The sequence below is a fragment of the Myotis daubentonii genome, chromosome 8 (genome assembly GCF_963259705.1).
Source record: "Myotis daubentonii chromosome 8, mMyoDau2.1, whole genome shotgun sequence".
Lineage (NCBI taxonomy): Eukaryota > Metazoa > Chordata > Mammalia > Chiroptera > Vespertilionidae > Myotis > Myotis daubentonii.
The window spans coordinates 54,647,664-54,669,156 of NC_081847.1; positions in this window are offsets into that span (position 1 = coordinate 54,647,664).

A 21,493-nucleotide genomic window follows, 5' to 3' on the forward strand; every position below is an offset into this window, starting at 1 on the left:
AGCATCTCTGTAAGGGTGCGAAGGGCATCTCTGTGAGTATGGAGGTGAGCCTAGGTGTTCCTCTGATCTGCACAGAGGTGGCAAGATCGTGTGGAGGCCAGCCACGGCCTTCAGCCATTCTGTCCACTACAGGTGACAACCACAGTGTGAGAAAGCCAGGACCTGCCCAGAGGTCCCCTGGGCAGCTCCCAACCCCCAGCCTGGGAAGAAGAGGCCGTGCAGAACAAGATGGAGGAAAGCCTTCAAAAGGTATCAGTCAGGCCCTGAGAGTCGCCTCTAACCTGAAGATCCTGACACGTGTCCTGGAACCTCTGTTGTCTCACCTGCGGTGCTGGGAGCTCTAACCACTTGAGTAGGATTAAGACAACTGGCTGAGAAGGTGGACCTCTGTGTGTGGGATACCTGAGGCCACTTAGCAGGGGCAGGGCCCTCGCATCAGAGGGCCACCTGGGTGACCCCGGATGAAATAGCTCGTAAGATGACGGTGTATATTGAAAAACAGTGTATTTGACAATGTGGTTGTTCTGATGAAGTAACCAGCTATCTGGGGCCCGTAGCGAGAGGAGTGGAAACGGAATCCTCTGTTTGTTCTGCCGACACATGCGTGGGAGCCAACCTGTGCGGGGAAGACATTTCGGGAGACCCGCGATGGCTTCGTCCCGTGTGGGCAACATATGTTTGGAAACTTATTAAAGAAAAGAGAGCAGAGCAACCTCGTCAGAAAGCTTTAGATCAAGCACCCGCTCTTCCTGGATATTTTTTAATTGGTCAATTAGTTCTGTGAGTGTTTGCGGCAAGCGTCTTCTCAGAACAGCGCTGTGCATGGGTCTGTTTGAAATTATCAAAACCCTGAACCTATTCTTCCCACTGAGTCTACACCCTCCAGCCGACTCCATTGTTTGGGCTAATTGGCTCGTTACCAACCAGGTGTTCTAGGGGGGATGCCCATGGATGCAGAAGAGGGACAGAGAAGGGGTCAGCCTGGTCCCCAGGAAGACAGGTTAGCAACCGTTTGTTAGTTGAGAAATCTGAACCACGTTGGCAAGACTGTGAAGCAAAATATAAATATAGGCTAATATTTTCATTTAAATCTTTCCATGGACATATTTAAGCTCTTATTTCAAACTGTGATCAGACCATGGCCGGCAGTGTAGTTAGGGCTGTCAGATGAGCCCATCAAGACATCGGCGCTGCAAATGCATCTTGAAATTCTTTCCCAAACCTTCATGCTCTTCCTGCTAATTATTCATGAGCAGGTATTCCTTCTGAGCCATCACAAACCGCTCCCCTTGTCTTTAATTGGGTTTTATTAACTTGCATCTATTGTCAAAGCAAAACAATACCTGGAAAAGGAGAGAATGAAAACCGCTGGAGAGGCAACCCCATTGTGGTGACTAATTGGAACAGGTGGGCACATTGGAATATTTAGTGAGTTGCTTTGTTTCAACTTGAATTTAAAAGTTTATAATGATCCAATACTTTTTAAAAAATAGACCCACCAATTGGGTGTGAGTTTATCTGTGGATTTCACACAGGGAAGCACTGTGACAGTAAACAGGTCTGTCAGCCGTGAGAAGTTGACGGGCAGCTCCATGCTGAGAGGACCTGGGTGTGCTGGCCTGTTTGGAAGCTAAGTTGATGTGAGGAAGTTTGCTCTGGCTCCTACCAGGTTACTGGAGGTTGTCAGGTTGGGGTCCTGAGTGTGAGTGTATGGTCCCGGCACAGATTTCATGGTTATCAGGGAAAAGAGCAGGTTGGTGTGGAGAACCCTCTTAATGTCTCCTCGAAGCTCCTCAGTGAAACTCTGCAGAGCTGTGTCCCCAGGGACCGTGTCCTTTCTGTCAACCATCATGTGGACCCTGTGAGCTCTGTCAGCTGGAAGAACCCACACCCAGTCCCTGTCCTGGGCGGGACCACCATGGTCAGGGGTGGAAGACTTGAGGAGAACAATCCAGGATGAGGACTGTCTGTCAAGAAGACCGTAGAGGAGCATCGCAGGAGAGGGTGGAGTGGGTCTTAAGGAAAGTGTGAGTTCTCTGGTCACAGGCTCTCCCAGAAGGCAGCCCGAGTGGCAGGGATGGTCCTATCTCCCATTTTCTCTGGAGGACAGCCCAGGTGTGAGAGCAGCAGTTGGAGCACGCTCACATCCGCACAGACAGGTGCACCTATGGCTAGGCACGTACGGCGTTCTGGTTGGTTGGTTGGTTGGTTGGTTGGTTGGTTGGTTTTTAACAGGAAGCTGGACCCAGCTGGAGACACACTGTCTGAAAGGGATGCTCATGTCCTGAGGACTGCTGTGACCAGCTATGTGCTATGGAACACATCGATTCAATGACCATCCCCAAATTGTCCCCCAAAACCGCTGATCACTCAAAGATTATTTTCCCTCTTTTCAATGTGAAAAAATCAATAAAAATCAACGGCTCGCCCTAGCAAACTTACTTTTATTTAGAAAAGTCTCTAGTTTTGCCCACTGGAAACCTTGGAAACTGTCATTGCTGTTTTGCACTCCTCTCTCCTGTCAGTGTGTCCCTTCCTTTGCAGTGATCTTCACCTCCATGTGGGGATAACAGGTCCCCTCACACTCCTGACTCATGTCCTCAGTGACCTCACTCCTCCGCCGCGGGTCTTTCACGTGATCTTTACACGCTAGGCCTTTACGCACTAGGCCTGGCTTAGACTCAGCGCCTAATAGAGACTCGTGAAAGGGACTGACCACTGAGAAGGGGGTAAAAAACACCCCCAATCCTCTCCCACCTCAGGGTTCCTGGGCCCTGAATTCTGATGTAAGGAGGTCACCTAAGCTGGCGTGCAATCCAGCTGAGTGTAAACCATGTAAGAACTTAAAGAAATTATATAATTTTATCAATTGGAAAAATGTAATTGAACATTAAGTTCATGTGCAATTGGCCATCAAGGTACAAAAGCATCCGTCCTAATGTTAGGACGTTAGGAATCTCTCTGCATCAGCAGAGACCCCGTAATTCACTCTGGGACATTATTTCATCCTTATTTCTCCCTGATATTCTTGAGGTGCTCTGAATGAGGGGCACACTTCTTTCCTCATTTCAAAGAATGTTTCGAGTATAAATGTAGTGTTTAAACAATTATTTTAACAGTAGACTTGTCAAGTTGATGTGGCTGGGCATCATAAAAACGGTTTAAAACTATAAATTTAACTGTTAAAATTAGCAGTTTCACTGTTGGCTGGTGAATACTGGCAAAAAATGAAGCAATCATGAACACTAACATTGAAAGTGTGCATTTTTTTTCAAATGTCAATATTTTGTCACTTACTGTAACTTTTCTAAAATATAAAGAGGATAATATTTTGAGAAGGGATTATTTCGGGAAATTTGCTAGCGAAAATATTCAATTGGCCCAGGAGAGTGGAAAAAAAACAACGGGGTAATTAGTTCCTGAAAATGGCTTCTTGTAACAGCAGCTCCGGTGAGACATGTGTATTAGAGTCCATCTCACTGCCCACAGTTGAGTTTCTTCATCTACAAGATAAGATATTTCATCTTCAGTGTGACTAGGTGAGGTTTAATAAGTGACAAGGACTGGTGGCTCAATTCTGCTGCTACTTTTGTGGGAAACACACTTTGTAAGAAATGAAATTCCAAGAGAAATGGGAAGTGTAGGGGTGGAATTGCTGTATAGCTGTGGGTGGCCACCTTCTTGAGGGTGATAATCAGGAGATAAATTTTTTCATGAGAAGCTGGTGGTTGTGTCTGTTAATTGACATCTTGCTAATCGCTTGGACATTATCAGTCGGGATCTTTTTTCCTGCATCTAACATAAAATCTTGACCCCTAGTGCGCTGAAAAATGGCCAAAAACTAGCCCTCCAGTAGTGCACACACTCATACATGCTCACACACACACACACACACAGCCCTGATTTCCAGTTTTTGCCCATTTCCATGGTGTAAATTCACCCACCATGGCCGATTGGGGTATAAACGTGATGTCACTGAACACGCACACAGTTGGCTCTGGAACACCTACAGGTGCTGTCTCTAGCACACCGCAGGTCCTGAATCTACACCGCTTAAACAGTAAGAAAAATATCACCGAAGCCCAATGTATGCCTCCATGGCTGTTCGCTAAGTGGCTGGACAGCTGGCAAGAAGCCTGGCTCTTTGACCTCCTACAGTTGTCCACAGTGGGGCCTCTGAGAATGGGTCTTAGCTCCACCCGCAACCTCTGCCCACCTCTGTTTTCTCATCAGTCCATCAACAAGATCACCTAGCCTTTAATTAGCAAGAATTTGTAGGCTGCAAGTGAGACTGTTCACTTGGACACCACTTCCTCCAGGAAACTCGTCGTCTTGGATTTCGACTGTATCTGTGGCTGCCTCTGCCTGTGACTATAAGGAACTTGTCCGGCGGGCTGGGGACAGGTGAGCACGGCTTAGTGAGCATGAATGACTTTAACTGGGGAATAATGAGGGGTAAATGCTGGTGAACAGGCTGAGGCAGGCCATGGGCTCCCTCAGATCCTAGCCCACGTTACTTGTGGCAGCAGGGAGTCACCAAAGGTTCTGGAGCTGAGGTCAGTGTGAGGACAGCATGTGATGTGGGAGGGAGAACAAGCAGATGTAAAGGGATGGGGAGAAGCCAGGATGGGATGATTAGGACGAGGACCAGTAGTGGAATTAAAAGAAAGCACCCATATGATGGTCAGAGCTTATGTGAGCTCTGAGGGCCATGAGTGCGGGGATGGATTTTAGCCCCAGACACTGGACTCGAGATCACACAGAGCCTTTTCAGTTTGGTGATTGAAGCACTCCAATGGTAACAAGATCCCCAGGTGTCAATGGGGCTGCGATGGGATTCACGACGGGGAAACTGAGCAAAGATAAGGCAAGCTGCAGCCAGAGACGGTCTCTAAGAGAAGAGACCTGGCCAGTCTCGAGGGTGAAGTGTGAAAGGTTTATAGGTCAAGAATGTGAAAGGACACGCCCTTTCAAGGAGCCATGGCCACTCAGTGTGGGTACTGTGTGCTTGGAGCACGTGGCAGGGCACGTGGCAGGACACAGTGAAGGAGGGGACGAAGGCCAGGGGTAAAGATCATCAATGTGCTGTGGGATGGAGTTCTTCTGGGGGACCGTGGGGGCCACGGCAGGACTGGAATTCCAACCACTACAGGATTTGGTGCATGTCACACAGGAAGCTGCAGCAGTCGCGTGGCGGGCCAGATCTCGCAGTAAACAGGGGATTGGGGCTGAACGGCCAAGAAGTGCAGGACACAAAAGAGAGGAGGAAGCAGTGACATAAATAGAGCTGACCTGGGGGCCACGCTGCCACAGGGATGACTGGCGCTGGGTCTCCGGGACGCACCTCTGTGAGGCCTCCACAGTGTTGGGGAGGGGTTCAGCTTGTATATTTGTCTGTATTCACAGCAGCAGAAAACCAGCCCCTTCCACCTGGTCCCAGGGTTTCCTGAGACTATTAAATAAACCTAGACTCATGCAGCGATTGTCGAGAGGGTGAGACACCGTGAGCACTGAAACGCTACCGTGGAGGCTTCCCCTGCGGTGGAAGCCGCCGTCGTGCCAGATAGATGCATTGTGATGTGGTTTTAACATTGGAGGGACCGTGAGGGGCCCCGGTCACAGGAGGATACCATGACACACTCATGGTCCATGAGCTCTGCACCCGCAGGGCCTCCCGGTGGGATGACTTCACATGGTGCCCATCTGAGTGTTAGGATGTAAAGAACTGATGGTGATGCCACCACATCTTGCACTTACATCTACCTCGCTGCTTTCAAAAAACTTGGAGCATTGTATTTCTCCCCATATACTGTATCCAAAAGTTGTGTTCAGTCTGGGCAAAGGGCATTTTCTGCTCTGTGCATCCATCACCATAGCAACCACAGGAAGCTGGAGAAGCAAGTTCAGCAAGACTAAGGACCTCAGCGAAGGCCATGGGGCGTTGGGTGTACCCGGCTGCCACCAGCACTGTGATCACTGTCACGGACACATGGGGAGTATACATTTGCACCTCCAATTAAATCAGAACACTTAGGCGTGTGGGTGTTTGCAATTTGATGGGGAGCCATGAGACTGAGCAGTGGGGCCTGGATTCCCGTCCGGGTCTGCACTCCTGGCCGAGCGTGCCCTCAGAGATCCCCTTCCCATTGCCCCCAAGGATGGCCAGGGTCAAGCCACACAATGAATATTAAAGCTGGGCAGCACTTTAAACAAATGTGTGTTATTAATCATCATCATATTGTAACTATCACAAACTGGGTAAAATCAATGCAGGAAAAATGACCCTGCTGGGAAATGTCATTTATGCTAATCCTTCCCTAAATATCAGTATGGCCACAGCCACACACACCAGTGGGTGACCACGTTGAAGTCACCGAGTTGTAACTTACCAGTTATAACCAGCAAACATGGACACAGTCCCTGTGATGCACAGAGCTCACATCTGCACCCAGGGCCCCGCAGCAGCTGCCCACCGTGGTCCCCGCCAGCATCACATCACCTGCAGGAAGGTGTCTGCCCTGCAGCTCTATGGGCAGCACCCGCACAGTGCTTGATGCGAGGAAGGCCCAGCAAACACCTGCTGAATGAAGTAGTGATGGTCCATCTCTGAAAGCACCTTTCTCCCACATGTCCTCTCTCTTCAGGGTTTCCTCTCTTTCTTTCACACTCAAACATCTGTATCTGAGAGTCTCCCTAGAAATGCACAGGGCAACCGGAATTGCTGAATGGAGGGGCTGCAGGAAGTGCCCACACACCTGCCTCCGACCGTATGCCCCACTCTCCATGACATCAACAAGATGTGCACCTTCCACCATCACCAGACTTGTCCCTCTTACTACATTTTGCCAGAAATTACCCTGTGAGATGCTGACGGCAGATTTTTGGTGAGGAAAGAGGAAGCCTGGAAAACCAAGGCTGTGTCCTGGGTCCAGAAACCGAAGAATAAAGGCCCGGCATGGTGGTTTTATGTTTTCCTTTCATCTCAGAATCCACACCAGCCCACCCGACCCTGCCCTGTTTAAATTGCCCGATTTATTAGCTCCTTTGTAAGTGCTGACTTTTATAGTTGGGTGAGCAAAGGTGTCTTTTGGGGGGTGGGGGTTAGAGGGTTCCTTGGAGAAGACTTTGGGGCAGTGACATTTCTGTCCCTGGCAGGGGGCTCCGTCCCAGTGGGCGCTCTGAGGACCCAGCTATCGAGGGCCCTGGCAGCCCTTCTCCGCAGGCCCGGCGGCCCTGGACCAGACAAACGGAGCAAATGACGGGGAAATTGGAAATACCTGAAGAGCGTGGCGAGCAGGTGATGGGGTAAGATGGATGGCTCGAATTTCCCAGCACTCCCCGGGCCGAGTTGGCGAAAGCATTGATTGATGAAGTGTTTAAGTCGCCAATCTCTCATCACTCGCCTTCCCACAAATGGCTGCAGAAGGGCCGACGTGGCCGCGGCCGCCACGGAACATAAGAAAGACCTCACGTCCACAATTGGCTGTCTTGCACGATGTTCAATAACCACTTTGGACGGTGACTTTGCCCATGAACGTTTCACTAACATGTCGGTATTCCTTACTCGAAGCGCAGTCCAGCTCTAAATCCCGGTGGTTACGGCCGGCTCTCCATTCCGCGAGGTTCAGGTGGCTTCTCCAAGCACCACGTTCCCGGGAGGTTTTTTAGTTTGGAAATTTTTCTAAATGTTGGAAATCTCTGTGGAGTGTCAGAAATGCATTCTTTCCTAAAACGTTGCCTTATTTAGAAGGAACGTTCCGGAGAGCCACGGCTGGGCCTGGAATATGGGAGAGCCGTTTGCAAAGAAAAGCAGGTGACCAGCCGGAGCTGCTGCTGAGACAGAGCCCAAGAGGGACGCGACAGGAGGGGGATCCGGGTCAATGCAGAGTGGCATGTCCTTGTTCACCAGGGACCGTCATGTCCTGACACCGCGCAGGCCTAGACGAGCAGGTAAAGAACAGAGTGAAGTTGACCGAGGGCCATGGGCTCCAGAATCCTCTGACCTTGAGGACGAGACCGCCCAGAGGTATTCCTGGGGGGATCCTAAGTGGACTCAGGCTGCAGTGACCCCAGGTGTCCCTCCCAAGTGTCCCCAGCACATCCACTGCCTCCTTCAATGCTGCAAAGTGCCCATTAACCCCCAGCCCCTGCAGTCTCCATCAGAAAGTACAGGAGTGACTCAGGCAAGAGCATTTTCAACTTCGCAGGGACTTCCAGCTGCTTCCCTGCTGGTGCTGACACAGGAGCAGTTCCCCAGCACACACTGGCCCTGTCCGCTGAGCACAGGGCAGCCCGGGCTGAAATCGGGCCACAGCAAACACCACCAGCCAGGCCCGGGCACGCGGGAGCACGGGGACTCCCATCTCCTTTCTGCATCCATTAATATTTTACGAGACCACACAGAGGGTTCCTGCAGCGCACGGCTCGCTCTCTTTTTAATCACGTCATGTGCTATAAAGCATGATATATGGACTAGAAGGAAACCAGGTTTGTTTAGTCGGGGGAGGGGAGGAGAGCAGATTCATTTGAGCTCAGGACAGCTGTCACCCTGGTCCCTGAGCAGAGGGCACTCTGTGAAGTCACTGAGATGGTTCTCACAACTCGGACTTGTGGATCGGATCCCAGTCAAGTGCAGTTCCCACAGAACCACAGTTCTCGACCGGAGACTGAGCCATCCACAGAGGCCGAGGTCCCAGACTGCAGGCCAGTCCCCCTCGGGCTACCAAGCGCCTTCCCACATGTCCAGCACCCTCTCCTTCATCTTTACTCCCATCATCACCCATCCCAGGGCCCACCCGCCCTCAGCACCACCCCCTAGCTGCCCCAGGATTGTGACTTGGTCGAGTAACTTGCCAAGTTTCCACACTTCCTGCTTCCCCAGCTCTTCGTCACCACTCACCTTTGTGGAAGAAAATGGTAGGGATTACCTGGATGGTCCCAGAGGCCCTAGGTCCCCGGGAGCTGGTCCACAGTCCAGAGTCCCTGTCATGGTCATAGGCACCACCTCATCCCTGTATCAGGATGAGCTACTGGGCAGTATAGGGAGCTCAGCAGTGTAGACAGGTGAGCTGGGCAATAAGGTGGGCTCTGCAATGTAGACAGGTGAGATGAACCACATGGGTATTTTACCTGTAGATTTATAAACTACAGTGATAGTCACAAATGAGAGGATTCAGGAGCAAGAATAATAATGCACATAACTATACGACAGAGCTCCCAGCACCCACTCAGGGTGCAGATGGATCCCAATGCTTTCCAACATTGCACAAAACTGACCTCCATGGTGTCCTCATGCAGTTTTCTGCTGAAGGGGAGTATTACTGTGTTAGCTATACCTCCCCTATGACCTTAGGTAGGACAAGAGGGCTACTCTGAGGTTCCAGAGGCAGCGAGGGCTCCCCTTCCCACTCAAGCAGGAGCCTCTGTGTTTGTCTCTATATTCCACTTGGTTAGAGTTGGATCCACTTCTGCTCTCCAGGCGATGGTCCCCCAATCCGAATGAGCATTTGCAGATTCATTTGGCTGATCTGTACTTGTCTGTTGTGGCAGAAAATGCTCATTGCTCAGCAGACATCCATTTCCTTTTCCTTTCCTGGTTTTATTTGGCATGGCAATATGCCCAGGCTAATATTTTATTTCTGGCCTCTCTTGCATCTAGATAAGAATTTCCAATAAAATATAACTTGCAGTCATTGGGTAGAATTTCTAGAAAAGTACTCAATGGGTGGTTGTCCCTTTTTTTACTTACTCTCCATCTTCCTCTTCTAAACTGGGATGTGACAATGATGGCTAGAAACCAGCAGCCATCTTGTGAACATGAGACAACTTTAAGGATGGAGAGCAGGCATGTGGTAAGGATGGCAGAAGAGAAAAATAAAAGGAGCCTGTGATATCCCGGACCTACCACACCAGGCTTGAACTGCTTATTCCCAAATAAACAAATCCTAATTTATGTAAATCATGGTTGTTTGGGGTCCCTACTATTCTAATACAGCCAAACACAATTTCTAAATGACACATTGTAATTTTTTTAATCTCAAGAAGACAATGGACATAAACTTTTATATTCTGTTATAATCATCATAAAGCCATAGCAAAACCATATTGTAAGGTCTCATTACCTCAGGGCTATTTCATGCTAATGTAATAATAGATACTCATGGGATAATTTATCAGTCCTCCTAATTAGTAGTTCTGTTCTTAAGTAGGGTCTTCTGGAATAATGACTTTATCTACGGCAGTGAAATTTAATAACTTAGCAGGCAAATGAGAGATATTTGGGTGCGTAAGTAATTAGGGCCTCCCCAAGTTCATAGTGTATAGACAGCCACCTTTGTTATCTAGCCTTTAAAGGGGCAATCTCCCCAAAAACAGTGCATCCCAGACACCAACATGTGATCTGAACAGTGTGACTGACAGGAAATAGCCAAGTAAAGGCGGAAGTGTGGACAAGGAGGAGACATACCCCTATAAATGGTACTTACTTTCTCAAATTCTCAGTATTTGTCCAAGAGTTTTGACCACAAAGCAAGTTCCATTGTTTTTGTCGATTGTGATTAACGAATTTCAGACAAGCTTAAGAGTCAGTGAGATGGTTTATAGATGATGTGTAACTTTCCACCGGGGAGGGGTTGGACTACAGCAGGGTGACTAACTGAAGAGGATGAACACCGGAGCAGAGAGCAATTCTCTGCCATCCATGAAGCATGCGTGCTGGCAGAGAGTCACAGGGCCTTGCCAAACCCACTTTCAGAGTGCGGTCCAGCTCCAATTGTCACACAGAGCTGACATTCACATTGAGCACAGCAAGAGTTCCCGGGCAGGATCCCTAAGAACCCTTCAAATATCTGGCATCCATGTGTTCAACAAAAATTTCTCATCACTGAATTTGTTTATAAGTTATGAGTGAGACAGTAACAAAGCTTTCTGTCGTCCAGCGCAGCGTTCGTCAGCCAACAACAAAGGCTTTGAAGGCAGCGTCTGACTTGAGGAGTCGTTTAAAAATTGAAGGGGAACACAATGCTGATCCACATGGTCAGGGTCTTGCTCTTTGAAGAAACAGGTACTGGGTCTGTTCTTAATTTGAGGAGGAACCCGCTGACTCACCGCTGCAATGTGATATTGATATAAACAATGTGCATCGTAATCAGTTGAGCAGGAAGTGCCCGCTGGACGGGCCTGGGAGGGGCGGGCAGTGCCATGGGAAGAAATGCAGAATGTGGAGCTGAGATGATGTTGGGACCACACAGCGATCTCTGCATCCGAGTGGTCACCATGGGGACTCCAACTCCCCAGCACACTTTAGTGGAGCCGCATCTTTCCAGTAAATCAATTGCATAAATCGGTGGCAGAAGGAACAGTTACCTCTCCGAGGCATATGATCTGGCAGAAATCTGACTGTTGGATGTTCCCATGGAAATCAGCAAAACCTGTGAAGTTGGAATAAGAAGAAGTAGAAATTCTATTAGTAAGTTTCTATATTTCTATCTGCCTGAAAGAGGGTTGGTAACCACAGGGAAAAGTGTATTTGACCTTGTAGGACTGACAAAAGAAGTGTGACATTTGACAGTAATAGCTATTATATAATTTATTTCTACTTACGTTTTTAATAGCGCTCTCAAGACGCGAGTGAGCACAATGGTGTGTGTGTGCGTGCCCACATGAGTAATGGAGGGAAAAAAATGGGGTGAGCCTAATTTCTTACAGCAATCTCCACACAGCTGGATGTTTCTCAGATATTTTGAAGTGTTTTGATCACTTAAAAAGATTTAAAGCATTACTTTCCTATAAATTCTGACAAAATGATTCTACCAAATTAACTAGTTGCTCTAAACTGCGTATTATGTCATTACTTCCTAATATGTATTATATTTTAAAGGCAAGCACCTTAACAATTCTTTCATGTAAGAATCTTTCATTTCAAAAATTCTCGATAATGTATCTTGCAAAAGAATCAATATTATCTCTGCTTCTAAACTTCTCTGTTGGGATCTTCACCCAAATGACTGTGAATTAATTAGAATCATAATTTCACATTAATCTCACAGGTAAGGTGAAAAAAAAATATATCATCTTTTGTGTCCTAATTTAAGCTTCAGATGTTAGAGTTTGTTGCTCCTCAAAATGGGACAGGAGAGAAAAAGTGGAGATCAGAGGCTGGACCCTAAGACTTCCCATCTTGAATGGGGCAGATGCCAGGGAACTGGCCTGACAGCAGAGGCTGATGGGCAGGGAGAGTCAAGCAGCTGAGATGCATCTTCTGAGGGAGAAGCAGGCTGATGGCCCTCCACACCAATTTAAGGCCAACAGGAATTCCCAATTTGGGGTGTGGCGAAAAAGGAAACTTTATTCAGTGCAAAGAGCTCAATTATGATATGTGAGTTATCCCTGAGGCACAGTGGCTCTAGGGTGAGTCCCCTTTCTAGCCAGACAGCTTTGCTTTGCTCTGCCCTGCTCTGGTGAGTAGCTTCAACCAGGGAAACAGAATCTGCAATCTTCAGTGGACAGAAAAAGTATGCTCCCAGAACCAGAGAGAAACTGACTTATATAGAGAGACTAGGGGCCCGGTGCATGAAATTCGTGCACTGGGTGTGTGGGTGGGGGGGAGTGTCCCTCAGCCCAGCCTGCCTCCTCTCACATACTGGGAGCCCTCAGGCTTTGACCCCCATCACCCTCCAATTGCAGGATCGGCCCCTTGCACAGGCCTGACGCCTCTGGCCTAGGCGTCTGGCCCGAGCAGCGGGGACCTGCAGTGGCAGCGGGGGGGCGCCGCGATTGCGCGGGCTCCGCCCCTGCCCCTGCAGGATGCCTCTGGCTGAGGCGTTTGGCCCGGGCAGCGGGGACCCACAGCTGCAGCGGTCCCGCGATCATGGGCTCCGCTTTAGGCCCAGGCAAGGGGCCCCTAGCTCCTGGGACTGCCAGCTTCGACCGTGCCCAGCTCCCATCGCTACCTCCACCCCTACTTCCTGCTATCACTGGCCAGGGCAGCAAAGGCACCTGATTCTCTGATCATGGCTGGGGGGCTTGTATTTCCGATGGCTGGGTTTCCGATCACTGTCAGTGGCAGGGGGCTTCTTCCTGCTTTCCCTTTTGCCTCCCTGCATTGTGCCTACATATGCAAATTAACCGCCATCTTGTTGACAGTTAACTGCCAATCTTAGTTGGCAGTTAACTGCCAATCTTAGTTGGCAGTTAACTGCCAATCTTAGTTGGCAGTTAATTTGCATATAGCCCTGATTAGCCAATGAAAAGGGTATCGTCATACGCCAATTACCATTTTTCTCTTTTATTAGTGTTGAAGTCCCTGCCCCTGACCCCTGATTGGTTCACCCTCATGCAAACGAGGGCTCCAAGTCCTCAAAATTTGGTTGGTCCAAAAGGCACTTCCTGATTGGTCAGAATGGAGCCGCTCTGACTGGTCAGTGAAATGCTGATGGGGGGAATATAGATGCACAGCTTTGATTGGATGAAGAAAGCCTCAGTCCTATTGGTTGAAATAGGATTCCAGGAATTCCTTTATAAGGATTAGCTCAGATGGCAGGAACACAGTGCAGGCAAGCAGTTCAGTGCCGGCTACTCCCTGAAGTATAGTTTTCATGAGAAGACCCTGTGTAGAAATAGCTGCTAGGCTTTGTTTTTTGTTTTGTTTTGTTTTGCTTTGCTTTGCTTTGCTTTAATTAGAACCCAGTTAGCCACCGGGAGCCCTTCTTGGCAGGTATCTTCTTTCTCAGGCTCCACAGATTATAATTGGCTCATTGGAGCAGTGTCTTGGAAGTGGTCTCAGTAATGAGAATCCAGAGTCATGGTGTCTAGGTTTGGGGACCAAGACTCTCAGCTGTCCAGGGATAAGGCTGAAGCCAGCATGGAAAGATGAGCGTGCACCTACACTGAGCTCACGTGGTAAACACACCTCCAGTCAGGACAGGCTACAGGGCACATGCTAACTGGAGCCAGGGCAGAGCCTCAGCTTCAGGCTGGGCCCCAGGATGGGACCCTCCATGGCCAGTGGGTTGTCTCTGTGCCACCATCATTGTAATCATGCACCATGCCTCCGAGGGTGGCTGCCTCAGTGTGGGCCTCAGTCAGTACCTGTCAAATGGATGATGGGCCATGGAATGAGGAGAGTACAAGAAGTTAAAAAGCAGATTGCCAAGCCCATCCTTGGCACATGGGTCTCTGGTCCAGTCGATAGGAATCAGGTGCCCCGGGAGCTGTGTACACCAGAGACTACTAACCCCAGACCCTGCGGGCTCAGCACTCAGACCTGCTGAGATGGGGAATTGGGTGCATAAAATGCCCTGAATCCTTCAGTAGACTTTGCCGCAGTCACGAGATGGCGGAGCCTGGACCAAGTGGAACCAGATGAGGAGAGGTGCAGAAGCAGAGTGGAGACGCGGCAGAGGTAAATCTCAGGCCTGTAAATGAGCAGTGAGTATGCGTGGCTCTGTGAGTTTATACCCTCCTTTGAAATGTTATCCTTCTTCCTATGTTGTCTACATGGAGGCATCAGATAAACAAGAAGAGCTTTTCCCATAACAACTTGCCAATTAGACATGAAACCTATAAATAACATCATTTATTTTCTGGTACACTCTAGGAATCCTCCCTTTGGTTTGGAAACAGGAATTCCAAACTAATAGTCCTGGGTCTGGGTGGCCCCTGCAGAGTGAGGGTGCTTTTCCTCAATAGAGCCAAACCCCAGAGTTCCTGGAGCCCCTGGACCCACAGCAAGGTGATGACCCCAAACTCCGCCCTGCACCCCTACAGGCCCCAGCTCCACACTAGCCTCTGGCCTCAGCACCTCAGTCCCCAGGATACCCTCTCCTCTCTTCTCTGCTCTCCTCTCCTCCCTAAATGTTCTGCCCTGCTTACCTCCCCTCATCCGTAGTCTTAGCCGGCTCTCAATGAAGGGAAAATATGTGTGGAAGAGGCCATGTTGTTACTCTTTCAAAAATTACCTACAATCACTCATTGCAGGAGATTCAGAACAGCACCCTCTCTGCTGGCGTGGCTCATGGAAGCTGAAGGTGGCTTTGCTGTGTGACCCGCCATTTCTTTCTGTGTGGGAACAACTGGCTGTCTCCATCAGCCCTGTGCAATAACATCTCTGGGGCAGGGACAATAGACAGGAAGCCCGCTCACAGCTCACACTGAGCGGCAAATGCCCCCTGATTTACAACTTCTTGTGTTTGTGCTGAGGCCTGGTGACATTGTCCCACTGTTGGTTTTAAGATGAACTGTGAGTGTTTTCTCGAACAGTTGGGTGTCCGTGAAGCAGAGCTAGTCCCACACGGAGCTGTCGGCTGGCCCCAGGGAGAGATGAGAGGGCCACTCTGGAGGAGGAGGTCCCCCACGTTCTGGCTGAGGGAGCCTGAGGATAAGGACACTGGGTCTCGTGTGGTCCAGCAGCGGCTGCCTGTCGTCTCCGCATAAACACTGCGATGTTAGGGCTCCCCACACTCCGGGCCCGGGCCTCTGAGAAGAAACACAGGAAGTGTGGGGACCCCTGCAGTCACCAACCCAGGGACGAGGGAGAAGGAGGTGCTTCAAGTTTATCCTTCTCTCGTTTCAAATCAGAAAAGCCGTGTGAGTGCTTCTATTCTCTTCCCTGTCACTCCACTTTGAATGCTTTATCAAGAAATGTTTGATAAAAGAATAAAAATGTTTATGGCTCTTTTAACTACAATGGGAAATTTAAAGACTTGGGAAATGTTACAGAAATCATTGTAAACCTACTTATTGAGATATTTTGCAATAATTAGAAATGGTAATTATTTAGACATGGAAGACTGTTGAAAATAAAATTAAGATGTATTTACTGAGGGACTAAGACATGCAAATTGCATGCCTATGGATAAGCATGGAAGGAGATATGAATTTGTAAGTTAGGTATTAATTGTAAGCATTCATAATTTTTCCCAAAACCTCCTGTAATTTTGTTTCATTTATTTTACTACACGAGGAGGGATATTGTTATTTCTTTTTATAATTGTCTTGAGTTTGCATTTTATTTTACAGAGAATTAAACAAATTTATTGTATAATTTTTTTAATTTTGCATTAGTAGAGTTTTTAAAAAGCAGAAAAATCTAAGGAAGGTAAGAGTTCAAGAAAATTTCCCAGGAACATGTCAGGATGTGCTAAGTTTTAAAGGAGTGTGTGTGTCTCCCAGGCGACTCCTCCTTTTTCTCTGAAAACCAGGACAAAGTGCTTTGTGACCATAAAGCTGAGCTGGTGGGTGGCAGAGACCTCAAGTCAGAACAGGGAGGGGCAAAGTGGGGGCAGGAGAGAAGTCAGGAAGGGCCCCCACCTGAATCGGAGGGGCCGAGGACCCGCAGTGCCGGCTGCGGTGGAGGACATCCCCATGTGTCGCCATGATTGCTGTGCCTCTGCTGGGTTGACTTCTCTGCAGGCGGCACCTCCCATCCAACTTCATAAAGGGTAGGTGGTTGTGCTTGATGACGCAGGGTCTTACATGCCCCTGACCAGGCAGGCATCAGTGAAAAGGCTCTGTGGCCTCATCTTCCAGATGTCCCTGCTAAGCTTGGTGGCATGGGCACTCCCTCCCTGGGACACTCCTGGTGAAGGGTGGGTATGGTCCTCCTCCTTCTCTCAGCCCACGGCCTCTGTCCACTCTCTCCATCCACATCAGGGCAAGCCAGGCGTGGGAGCAAGTCAGCTCACACTGAGTGGTTCCTGTAAAGCCAGTGACAGCAGCAAAAATGGCCATCATCAAAATAGCAACAAACAACAAACAAGTTCTGGCAAAGATGTGGAGAAAAGGGAATCCTCGTGCAAAGATGGTGGGAATGTAAACTGGTATAGCCACTGTGGAAAACATCATGGAGGTTCCTCAAAAAATTAAAAATAGAATTATTATGACCCAGCAATTTTACTTCCACTTATTTATCTAAAGAAAACGAAAAACACTAACTGGAAAAGATGTATACACTCCTTTGTTCATTGCAGCATTATTTGCCATATCCAAGACATGAAAGCTACCCAAGTGTCATCAATAGGCAAGTGGATAAAGAAGATGTGGTACAGCCCTAACCGGTTTGGCTCAGTAGGTGGAGCATTGGCCTGCAGACTGAAGGGTCCCAGGTTCGATTCCAGTCAAGGGCATGTCTCTTGGCTGTGGGCACATCCCCAGTAGGGGGTGTGCAGGAGGCAGCTGATCAATGTTTCTGACTCTCTATCCCTCTCCCTTCCTCTCTGTAAAAAAATCAATAAAATATATTTTTTTAAAAAGATGTGGTACAATATACAATGGAATATTATGCAGCAATAAAAAAGAATGAAATCCTGCCATTTGCAACAACATGGATGGACCTAGAGGGTATTATGCTAAATGAAATAAATCAGACAAAGACAAATACTGTATAATTTTCCTTATATGTACAATCTTAAAAAAAAAGTGAATAACCTAAACAAAATAGAAACAGACCCAAAGATGCAGAGTATAAGTTGGTTGCCAAAGGGGCAAGGGTGTGAGGATTAGGAAAAAGGGGGAAAAAGGAATATTCATTTCAGCACAGTTAATAACAGTCAAAAGTAGAAATCAATCCAAAATATCAATCATTAAAAGAATTTTAAAATAAAATATAGATTTACAATATCATATAGATATTAACAAAGATAAGAATATAGACATGAAAAAATTTATACTTCATCATTAGCTGACAAAAGGAATTTTCTATTTCATTATGTTCTATAAAACTATTTTTGCAAAAAGTAAATCACATTACAAAGTTTTATACACTCAAAAGTATTAACATAAAATTATGATTCTCTTCTTTTTCCTTAACTATTTTTAACAGAATAGATTTATCTTATATATAAGGACATAAAATAGTAGTTTGTCATGAATAAAATTTATAATTTCTTACCTGAAAAAAAGTATAATTTTCAATGACATCACACTTTTTTGCCAAAAAAAAACAAAAACTGAGATAAAATATTTGCAAATTATATAACTGATACAGGACTCATACCCAGACTAAATAAAGAACTTGCAAATCACTCTAAGGAAGGAGCAATTCAATTGTGTAAGTGAGCAGAATATTTTTAACAGACACTTCCCCACAGAGATACATAGACCAGCGCTGAGCATCCCTGGTTATGCAAATGAGCAGCAGCATCTCACAGGACTGCACGCCTCTGGAATGGTTACACTAAGAGACAATCACGCTGCCCTGGTCAGTGTGGCTCAGTTGGTGGGCGTCATCCTGTGCACCTCCAGGTTGCCCCCATTCGATTCCTGGTCAGGGCACATTCCTGGGCTGCGGGCTCCATCCCTAGTAGGGAGCGTGCAGGAGACAGCCTATGGATGTGACACTCTCACTTCAAAATTTCTCTCTGCTCCCTGCCTCGCTTGCCCAGGGCGTGGAGAAAGCAGACTCTCATTCACTGCTGACAGGAACGTGAAACATAGTCTTTGTAAAACAGTTGGGCAAGTTCTTAAAAAGTTCAGCCCACAGCGACAGCCTCCCAGCTTCTCCATCCCAAGGTATTCACCCGAGAGACATGAAAGGGGATGTCCAGGCAAAGACTGTGCACAAGTGTTTATTTCCGTGGGGTTTTGTTTGTTTGTGTGTGTGTGTGTTTGTTTGTTTGTTTGTTTTGAACAGCCAACAAACAGCCACATCCACACAGAGGAGTGGAGCTCAGGGGTGGAGGAATGAGCAAATCACAGGGTAATTTTGCTGAGTGAAAGAATCCAGACCAAAAATTAAGAGCACGCACTTTTTATTCCATGTATAAAATATTATAGAGCAGGAAAACTAATGTCTAGTTAGGTTGGAGGTTGCTGGGAACAAGAGTGGGTGTGGAGGGGTCAGGGAGATGGAGAAGGGCCCAGGAAACTTTTCAGTGCCACAGACATAATCCTCACCTTGATTGCGGTGGTGGCTTCTGCCAAGACTTACCAAATAGTCTGACTGACATGGCTCAGTGGTTGAGCGTTGACCTATGAACCAGGAGGGTCACAGTTGGATTCCCATTCAGGACACATGCCCATGTTGCGGGCTCAATCCCTGTTCTGGGGGCATGCAGGAGGCAGCCCATAGATGATTCTCTCTCATCATTGATATGTCTATCTCTCTCCCTTTCCCTTCCTCTCTGAAATCAATAAAAAATATATTTAAAAAATAAACTTACCAAATAGTATATCTTAAGAGCATGCCATTCATTAATGGCTATTGAATCTCAATAAAGCTGTTTTGGAAAGTAGCTTATCTGGTATAAAAGAGGGTTTCCCACATGAAAGGTGAGCTAATACCTGCGGAGCAGGGTGCTGTGACCAACCCACAGAGCCATTGAGTAAGAGTGGGCGTCGCCAGCCGACCCCACGTGACGCTCCACAGGGGGAGCATCTCACCGCTTTACAAGAACATCCATATGGCTCTGGCCTCTTATGGTGCCGGTTAATAACAGGTGACCCTGACTGGTGTCTAATTGTGCTTCCCATGCCGATGCCCGATCTGCACCTCACGGTAATAACACCCACCCGGCCCTTTGATAATTGATGAGAGGAACCACCTCGTTTTCTTTGGTTTCCTTCTGCCGCTTCGAATGAGGTTCAAATGACTAACGTGCACGGAACACAAAATAATGATAACCATCCTAATTAACAATTTATATTAATAGAGCCTTCTTTTCTGAGTAGCTGAGCACACGGAAAATACCAGCTTCCTTTGCAGACAATGGGGTGGGGGGGAAGAAAAAGCAACAGAGCAAAGAGAGGAGGGGAGACAACCTCCTGCTACGGACCGAGTGGGCTCAGCGTGGACCTGATCTCCGGGGAACGCAGCGTCCCCGACACCCTAACTCCTGAGGGACAGCGCTGGGCAGGCTGGGACAGCACTGCTGCTTCACCCAAGTCCTCAGGGTGGGTCTCATCGAAGCCCGGGGCCCGGCCACACACACACACACCACAAGGAAAGGACACCGTAAAGGGTCACAGGTCCTGTGTCACCCAATGGAGGCCCGACCACCGGTCCAGAGCTCCCTGCAGCGGCCCCAGTGCTGTACGGCAGGCTGAGCGCACCGCGGGTCCTGCAGCGCTAGGAGGAGGCCCAGCCGGGTGCATCGCTGCTCCACCGAGAACACAGATGAGCGTCTCGTCCCCTGGTCCATGTAAAAAGGCAAGTGGCAAGGCCAGACATTTCAGCATGGAGAAGGGCAGCGTCTGTTTGGGTCTGGACCTCCAGCATCTTGAAAATGCAGCCAGCACCTCACCTGGCTGGCTCCTCAGAGGTCATGGGGAGGGCGGAGCTCGCTCTGTCCCCACGTCCTTCGTCAGGCCTAGCTCTCCAGCTCCATAGGCTGGAGGTCAGCTGTGTGGGTTAGCACATTGTGTCTCTGAGACTGTCAGCCTTTCTGGCCATCACCCCCAGGACTCCTGCATCCAGGCTGCCCAAGGGACATCCTCCCTCTTCAGTGACCCTTGGCAGATGCCAGGGGACTCCCCTCTCCGAGACCCCTCCACCAGCTTTATTTCTCACGTTCTCACAGGCGAGTCTCCATCCTCACTGTGGACTCCCTTCCTGGGAGTGGGGCTGGTCCCGGTCGCAGGACACCCACAGCAGGGACCTGGGCAAACCAGGCAGCCGTCAAGATTGGAGAGTAGACTTCTGCGTGGGCACGTGTGCTGGGCCCTCCCTGACCAGGTGGTGGTGCTGCTGTCCTTAGGCATCGTGGCCACCTCCTCGCCTGGGGCCCTGCTGGGGGAGCGGCCTCAGCCAAACAGAACGGGCCCTCCACAGCCTCCCGGGCAGAGGACAGGACAGAGCACTGTGGGGTCTTCCAGGCTTGGAAATGACGCTCTGGCCGAATACTGGGGCTCCCACTCCTGACATGAAACACAGCAACCGAGACAGACTCTGGTGTGTGTGTCAGCCCTGAGCCTCTGACCCCCCACGTCCCACCACGTGCTGGGGAAGCTCCGTGGCCACTTAAAGAGATGCCTGTGCCATTTATCTTCCTGATTCATCACAAAACTTTCAAAAATGAGCAGGGGCCAGGGTTCATTTGGGGTCAGCGCAGTCTCACTGTCCCGGGTCTGACTGTCTGCATTTACAATGCAGCCTTCACATGCCCCTCATTCCCTCCCCGATCCCAGCTCTCAGGGCACAGTCCCTGGTGCCCCGTCCACTGAGGAGTGGCCTGAATCTTTGCCCGTCTACTCCCTTCTGCCCAGTGTCCTCACTGCTGCCCGACCCTCACCATCCGTACGTCTCCTCCGAGCCAACTGAGGTCCCACCGCCAACAACAAGGTTTACTCATCTCTCAGATCACTACCATCCAGGTCTTTCCCCTAAATGTCCTGCTTCTACTCTTCAGCATCACACAGCTAAGCAGTAAGTCATTTCCATGCGACTCACTGTAGTAGAAGGAGGTGTGGGTCCTTCTTTCTGTCACAGGAGCAAGGAAAGGGTTAGTGCTGCTGACAATGGAGGCAGAGAAAAGGACCCTTTAGACGGGACTCTATCTGC